Genomic DNA, 8,295 nt, shown 5'->3' with positions numbered 1-8,295 from the left:
CCAAAGCGCACCTACCAGCAGTAGCTCAAGACCCAGGCTGACCCTCCGATGTGCCCGGGCTGGACACCCAGGAGGCGGGCAGCAGCCCCCGCTGAAGTCCAAGGCATGTGCCAGAGGCGAGCCTTGGAGAAAAAACGACAAAGTCCAAACGCTCCAGGCGCTGGCCAGGGGTGCGGAGCGGGCTGGCCGGGCCGGCGGGGGCTGCAGCTGCCGGGGCTGAGCCGAGTGTCAGTGCATGTCCTGAGAACCGGGAAGGGGACAAACCGGTGGCTCCAGGCCGGGTTGGAGTTCCAGGAGGTCGGCCTGACTCTGGAGGTTTTCCCCCTGGCATTTCCCCATAGGCCAAAAGGGGGGAAGTCAAAAAAGCACCCCCGGCAGATGTATGCAGAGTTGGGCTGATGGGTGACGGAGAGCGGGCTGTTGGCAGCTGTGTGGTGGCTGCTGGCAGCCGTGTGCTGGCTGCAGGGGTGGGCCTGGGCGGCTGCGGAGGGCCCCCTGAGTGCACCTACCAGTAGGGGCTGATGACCCAGGCTGAGCCTCCGATGTGCCCGGGCAGGACACCCAGGAGGCGGGGAGCACCCCCCGCTGAAGTCCATGGCAGTTGGCAGAGGCGAGTCTTGGGGGAAAAAACGACAAAGTCCAAACGCTCCAGGCGCCGGGCAGGGTGGCGGACCCGGCTGGCCAGGCCGGCGGGGGCTGCGGCTGCCGGGGCTGAGCCGAGTATTAGTGCATGTCCTGAGAACCGGGAAGGGGACAAACCGGTGGCTCCAGGCCGGGTTGGAGTTCCAGGAGGTCGGCCTGACTCTGGAGGTTTTCCCCTTAGCTTTTCCCCATAGGCCAAAAGGGGGGAAGTCAAAAAAGCACCCCCAGCAGATGTATGCAGAGTTGGGCTGGGGGGTGACGGAGAGCGGGCTGTTGGCAGCTGTGTGGTGGCTGCTGGCAGCCGTGTGCTGGCTGCAGGGGTGGTCCTGGGCGGCTGCGGAGGGCCCCCTGAGTGCAGCTACCAGCGGTGGCTCAAGACATTGCCTGAGCCTCCGATGTGCCCGGGCAGGACACCCAGGAGGCGGGGAGCAGCCCCCGCTGAAGCCCACGGCAGTTGGCAGAGATGAGTCTTTGAAAAAAACGACAAAGTCCAAACGCTCCAGGCGCTGGCCAGGGGTGCGGACCGGGCTGGCCGGGCCGGCGGGGGCTGCGGCGGCCGGGGCTGAGCCGAGTGTTGACGCATGTCGTGAGAACCGGGAAGGGGACAAACCGGTGGCTTCAGGCCGGGTTGGAGTTCCATGAGGTCGGCCTGACTCTGGAGGTTTTCCCCTTGGCATTATCCCATAGGCCAAAAGGGGGGAAGTCAAAAAAGCACCCCCAGCAGATGTATGCAGGAGGGGCTGGGGGGTGACGGAGAGCGGGCTGTTGGCAGCTGTGTGGTGGCTGCTGGCAGCCGTGTGCTGGCTGCAGGGGTGGGCCTGGGCGGCTGCCGAGGGCCCCCAAAGCGCACCTACCAGCAGTGGCTCAAGACCCAGGCTGACCCTCCGATGTGCCCGGGCAGGACACCCAGGAGGCGGGGAGCAGCCCCCGCTGAAGCCCACGGCAGTTATCAGAGATGAGTCTTTGAAAAAATGACAAAGTCCAAACGCTCCAGGCGCTGGCCAGGGGTGCGGACCGGGCTGGCCGGGCCGGCGGGAGCTGCGGCTGCCGGGGCTGAGCCGAGTGTCGATGCATGTCGTGAGAACCGGGAAGGGGACAAACCGGTGGCTTCAGGCCGGGTTGGAGTTCCATGAGGTCGGCCTGACTCTGGAGGTTTTCCCCTTGGCATTATCCCATAGGCCAAAAGGGGGGAAGTCAAAAAAGCACCCCCAGCAGATGTATGCATAAGGGGCTGGGGGGTGACGGAGAGCGGGCTGTTGGCAGCTGTGTGGTGGCTGCTGGCAGCCGTGTGCTGGCTGCGGGGGTGGGCCCGGGAGGCTGCGGAGGGCCCCCTGAGTGCACCTGCCAGCGGTGGCTCAAGACATTGCCTGAGCCTCCGATGTGCCCGGGCAGGACACCCAGGAGGCGGGGAGCAGCCCCCGCTGAAGCCCAGGGCAGTTGGCAGAGATGGGTCTTTGAGAAAAAATGACAAAGTCCAAACGCTCCAGGCGCTGGCCAGGGGTGCGGACCGGGCTGGCCGGGCCGGCGGGGGCTGCGGCGGCCGGGGCTGAGCCGAGTGTCTATGCTTGTCCTGAGAACCGGGAAGGGGACAAACCTGTGGCTCCAGGCCGGGTTGGAGTTCCAGGAGGTCGGCCTGACTCTGGAGGTTTCCCCCCTGGCTTTTCCCCATAGGCCAAAAGGGGGGAAGTCAAAAAAGCACCCCCGCCAGATGTATGCAGATGGGCTGGGGGGTGACGGAGAGCGGGCTGTTGGCAGCTGTGTGGTGGCTGCTGGCAGCCGTGTGCTGGCTGCAGGGGTGGGCCTGGGCGGCTGCGGAGGGCCCCCTGAGTGCACCTACCAGCGGTGGCTCAAGACATTGCCTGAGCATACGATGTGCCCGGGCAGGACACCCAGGAGGCGGGGAGCAGCCCCCGCTGAAGCCCACGGCAGTTGGCAGAGACGAGTCTTTGAAAAAAAATGACAAAGTCCAAACGCTCCAGGCGCTGGCCAGGGGTGCGGACCGGGCTGGCCGGGCCGGCGGGAGCTGCAGCTGCTGGGGCTGAGCCGAGTGTCGATGCATGTCGTGAGAACCGGGAAGGGGACAAACCGGTGGCTCGAGGCCGAGCTGGAGTTCCAGGAGGTCGGCCTGACTCTGGAGGTTTTCCCCTTAGCATTTTACCATAGGCCAAAACGGGGGAAGTCAAAAAAGCACCCCCAGCAGATGTATGCAGAAGTGGCTGGGGGGTGATGGAGAGCGGGCTGTTGGCAGCTGTGTGGTGGCTGCTGGCAGCCGTGTGCTGGCTGCAGGGGTGGGCCTGGGCGGCTGCCGAGGGCCCCCAAAGCGCAGCTACCAGCGGTGGCTCAAGACATTGCCTGAGCCTCCGATGTGCCCGGGCAGGACACCCGGGAGGCGGGGAGCAGCCCCCGCTGAAGCCCACGGCAGTTGGCAGAGATGAGTCTTTGAAAAAAACGACAAAGTCCAAACGCTCCAGGCGTGCCGGCCAGGGGTGCGGACCGGGCTGGCCGGGCCGGCGGGGGCTGCGGCGGCCGGGGCTGAGCCGAGTGTCTAGGCATGTCCTGAGAACCGGGAAGGGGACAAACCGGTGGCTCCAGGCCGGGTTGGAGTTCCAGGAGGTCGGCCTGACTCTGGAGGTTTTCCCCTTAGCTTTTCCCCATAGGCCAAAAGGGGGGAAGTCAAAAAAGCACCCCCGGCAGATGTATGCAGAGTTGGGCTGGGGGGTGACGGAGAGCGGGCTGTTGGCAGCTGTGTGGTGGCTGCTGGCAGCCGTGTGCTGGCTGCAGGGGTGGGCCCCGGGCGGCTGCGGACTGCCCCCTGAGTGCACCTACCAGCGGTGGCTCAAGACATTGCCTGAGCATACGATGTGCCCGGGCAGGACACCCAGGAGGCGGGGAGCAGCCCCCGCTGAAGCCCACGGCAGTTGGCAGAGGCGAGTCTTGGAGAAAAAATGACAAAGTCCAAACGCTCCAGGCGCTGGCCAGGGGTGCGGACCGGGCTGGCCGGGCCGGCGGGGGCTGCGGCGGCCGGGGCTGAGCCGAGTGTCTATGCATGTCCTGAGAACCGGGAAGGGGACAAACCGGTGGCTCCAGGCCGGGTTGGAGTTCCAGGAGGTCGGCCTGACTCTGGAGGTTTTTCCCTTAGCTTTTTCCCATAGGCCAAAAGGGGGGAAGTCAAAAAAGCACCCCCAGCAGATGTATGCAGGAGGGGCTGGGGGGTGACGGAGAGCGGGCTGTTGGCAGCTGTGTGGTGGCTGCTGGCAGCCGTGTGCTGGCTGCAGGGGTGGGCCTGGGCGGCTGCTGAGGGCCCCCTGAGTGCAGCTACCAGCGGTGGCTCAAGACATTGCCTGAGCCTCCGATGTGCCCGGGCAGGACACCCAGGAGGCGGGGAGCAGCCCCCGCTGAAGCCCACGGCAGTTGGCAGAGATGGGTCTTTGAGAAAAAATGACAAAGTCCAAACGCTCCAGGCGCTGGCCAGGGGTGCGGACCGGGCTGGCCGGGCCGGCGGGAGCTGCGGCTGCCGGGGCTGAGCCGAGTGTCGATGCATGTCGTGAGAACCGGGAAGGGGACAAACCTGTGGCTCCAGGCCGGGTTGGAGTTCCAGGAGGTCGGCCTGACTCTGGAGGTTTTCCCCTTAGCATTTCCCCATAGGCCAAAAGGGGGGAAGTCAAAAAAGCACCCCCAGCAGATGTATGCATAAGGGGCTGGGGGGTGACGGAGAGCGGGCTGTTGGCAGCTGTGTGGTGGCTGCTGGCAGCCATGTGCTGGCTGCGGGGGTGGGCCTGGGAGGCTGCGGAGGGCCCCCTGAGTGCACCTGCCAGCGGTGGCTCAAGACATTGCCTGAGCCTCCGATGTGCCCGGGCAGGACACCCAGGAGGCGGGGAGCAGCCCCCGCTGAAGCCCACGGCAGTTGGCAGAGATGGGTCTTTGAGAAAAAATGACAAAGTCCAAACGCTCCAGGCGCTGGCCAGGGTTGCGGACCGGGCTGGCGGGGCCGGCGGGGGCTGCGGCTGCCGGGGCTGAGCCGAGTGTCGATGCATGTCGTGAGAACCGGGAAGGGGACAAACCGGTGGCTCCAGGCCGGGTTGGAGTTCCAGGAGGTCGGCCTGACTCTGGAGGTTTTCCCCTTAGCTTTTTCCCCATTGGCCAAAGGGGGGAAGTCAAAAAAGCACCCCCAGCAGATGTATGCAGAAGGGGCTGGGGGGTGACGGAGAGCGGGCTGTTGGCAGCTGTGTGGTGGCTGCTGGCAGCCGTGTGCTGGCTGCAGGGGTGGGCCTGGGCGGCTGCGGAGGGCCCCCTGAGTGCACCTACCAGTAGGGGCTGAAGACCCAGGCTGAGCCTCCGATGTGCCCGGGCAGGACACCCAGGAGACGGGGAGCAGCCCCCGCTGAAGTCCACGGCAGTTGGCAGAGACGCGTCTTGGAGAAGAAACGACAAAGTCCAAACGCTCCGGGCGCCGGCCAGGGGGGCGGACCCGGCTGGCCGGGCCTGCGGGAGCTGCGGCGGCCGGGGCAGAGTCGAGTGTCAGTGCAGGTCGTGAGAACCGGTATGAGGGTAATCCTGGTCGCTCCGGGCCCAGCCAGGGTACCAGGGAGGCGGAAGGAGCGGGCGTGTTTCCCCTGATAGCGCCGACGACGGTAAAATAAGGCCTCGCAAAACGTCACCACGAACACCTTGTCGGGGTATATGGGAACGAGCGGTGTGCGGTCTTTGACAAAGTGACAGTATGTCTCAAAAAAAGCTCCCTCCCGGCAGATGTGCGCGGACGGGCCTGGCTGGTGACGGAGAGCGGGCTGTTGGCAGCGGTGTGCTGGCTGCAGGGGTGGCCCGGGGCGGCTGCGGAGGGCCCCCTGAGTGCACCTGCCAGCGGTGGCTCAAAACCCCCGCTGAGCCTCCGATGTGCCCGGGCAGGACCCCAGGAGGCCGGGCACAGACCGCAGCCTGCCCCCTTGCCGTCCGATGAAGCTTGCACGGTCAGAAAAGTTTCAAAGTCCCAACGGGGAGAGAGTGTTGACGGCGAGGGGGTGCTGGCTGCTCCAGGGGCCGGGAGGGAGGCCCTGGAGGTCGGCCTGGGGGCGCGGAGGGGCCCCCGTGTGTCCCTGAGCGTCCCCCGGTCTTTGGTCGAGAGGGGGTCTCAGCCGCTAATGTGCCCGCCCGGGTACGCAGGGAGTCCGGCCTGGGGCGAGTGGAGCAGCCCCCGTGTGTCCCCGAGCGCCCCCCCCCCGGTCTTTGGTGGAGAGGGGGTCTCAGCCGCTAATGTGCCCGCCTCAGGGAGTCCGGCCTGGGGCGAGTGGAGCAGCCCCCGTGTGTCCCTGAGCGTCCCCTGGCGTTTGCTGAAGAGGGGGTCTCAGCCGCTAATGTGCCCGCCCGGGTACCTAGGGAGGCCGGCCTGGGGTGAGTGGAGCAGCCCCCGTGTGTCCCTGAGTGTCCCCCGGTCTTTGGTCAAGAGGGGGTCTCAGCCGCTAATGTGCCCGCCTGGGTACCTAGAGAGGCCGGCCTGGGGCGAGTGGAGCAGCCCCTGTGTGTCCCCGAGCGCCCCCCGGTCTTTGGTGGAGAGGGGGTCTCAGCCGCTAATGTGCCCGCCTGGGTACCTACAGAGGCCGGCCTGGGGCGAGTGGAGCAGCCCCTGTGTGTCCCCGAGCGCCCCCCGGTCTTTGGTGGAGAGGGGGTCCCAGCCGCTAATGTGCGCGCCTCAGGGAGTCCGGCCTGGGGCGAGTGGAGCAGCCCCCGTGTGTCCCCGAGCGCCCCCCGGTCTTTGGTGGAGAGGGGGTCCCAGCCGCTAATGTGCCCGCCTCAGGGAGTCCGTCCTGGGGCGAGTGGAGCAGCCCCCGTGTGTCCCCGAGTGTCCCCTGGCGTTTGCTGAAGAGGGGGTCTCAGCCGCTAATGTGCCCGCCTCAGGGAGTCCGGCCTGGGGCGAGTGGAGCGGCCCCCGTGTGTCCCTGAGTGCCCCCGGTCTTTGGTGGAGAGGGGGTCTCAGCCGCTAATGTGCCCGCCTCAGGGAGTCCGGCCTGGGGCGAGTGGAGCAGCCCCCGTGTGTCCCCGAGCGCCCCCCGGTCTTTGGTGGAGAGGGGGTCTCAGCCGCTAATGTGCCGGCCTCAGGGAGTCCGGCCTGGGGTGAGTGGAGCAGCCCCCGTGTGTCCCCGAGCGCCCCCCGGTCTCTGGTGGAGAGGGGGTCTCGGCCGCTAATGTGCCCGCCTCAGGGAGTCCGGCCTGGGGCGAGTGGAGCAGCCCCCGTGTGTCCCCGAGCGCCCCCCGGTCTCTGGTCGAGAGGGGGTCTCGGCCGCTAATGTGCCCGCCTCAGGGAGTCCGGCCTGGGGCGAGTGGAGCAGCCCCCGCGTGTCCCTGAGCGCCCCCGGTCTTTGGTCGAGAGGGGGTCTCAGCCGCTAATGTGCCCGCCTGGGTACCCAGGGAGGCCGGCCTGGGGCGAGTGGAGCAGCCCCCGTGTGTCCCTGAGCGTCCCCCGGTCATTGGTGGAGAGGGGTTCTCAGCCGCTGATGTGCCCGCCTCAGGGAGTCCGGCCTGGGGCGAGTGGAGCAGCCCCCGTGTGTCCCCGAGCGCCCCCCGGTCTCTGCTCGAGAGGGGGTCTCAGCCGCTAACGTGCCCGCCTCAGGGAGGCCGGCCTGGGGCGAGTGGAGCAGCCCCCGGGTGTCCCTGAGCGCCCCCTGGCGTTTGCTGAATAGGGGGTCCCAGCCGCCAATATGGCCGCCCGGGGTGGCCCTGTGCAGCCCCCGTGCGCCCCTGAGTGTTTTTCAGTATCTGGCTGAGACACCCCCTGACCCTCCGACGGTGTCCGTTTGGAGTGCCTGGTGCCTGGGCACCCCCTGAGTGTTTTTCAGTATCTGGCCGAGACACCCCCTGACCCTCCGCCGGTGTCCGTTTGGAGAGCCTGGTGCCTGGGCACAGACCGCGGCAGCTCCCGCTGGCCGCATTGACAGAGTGCTGAAAAAATGACAAAGTCCGAAAATGCCTGAGAACCGGGAAGGGGACAAACCGGCGGCTCCAGGCCGAGCCGGAGTTCCAGGAGGTCGGCATGATTTTGCCGGTTTCCCCATAGGATGTGCCAAGTTGCCAAAATGGGGGAACTCAAAAAAGCACCCCCGCCAGATGTATGTAGGGGGGCTGGATGGTCGATAGGGAGTGGGTGTCTGGCAGCAGGGGCCACCCCGCGCAGGTGCCCCGGGGGGCCCGCGGGGGGCCCCCGAAGACACCCCCCCCAGCACTCGCTCAAAACCCCGTCCGAGCCGCCCGCGCTGCCCGGAGGGAGTCCCGGGAGGCCGGGCACGGCCCGCGGGTCTCTCCCTCTGCCCCCCGGTGAGGTTTGCACGGGGGGGAAAAGTTTCAAAGTCCCAACGGGGGCGAGAGACGGTGCGGCGAGGGGTGTCGGGCTGCTCCGCGGACCCGGGGGAAGCCCGGGGAGGGCGGCCTGAGGGCGCGGAGGGCCCCCTGAGAGTGCCTACGGGTAGTGGGTGAGAAACCCTGCCTGTCCGCCCCACGGGGCCGGGCAGGACACCAGGAGGCCGGGCAGAGCCCGCAGCTTACCCCCTTGCCGTCCGATGACGCTTGCACGGTCGGAAAAGTTTCAAAGTCCCAACGGGGGGAGAGTGTTGACGGCGAAGGGGTGCTGGCTGCCCCTGGGGCCGGGCTGGAGCCCCTGGAGGT

This window comes from Eleutherodactylus coqui, unplaced genomic scaffold, assembly GCF_035609145.1.
Source record: "Eleutherodactylus coqui strain aEleCoq1 unplaced genomic scaffold, aEleCoq1.hap1 HAP1_SCAFFOLD_324, whole genome shotgun sequence".
NCBI classification, from domain to species: domain Eukaryota; kingdom Metazoa; phylum Chordata; class Amphibia; order Anura; family Eleutherodactylidae; genus Eleutherodactylus; species Eleutherodactylus coqui.
The sequence above is the reverse complement of the archived record's forward strand: the minus strand, read 5'-3'. Positions refer to the sequence as shown.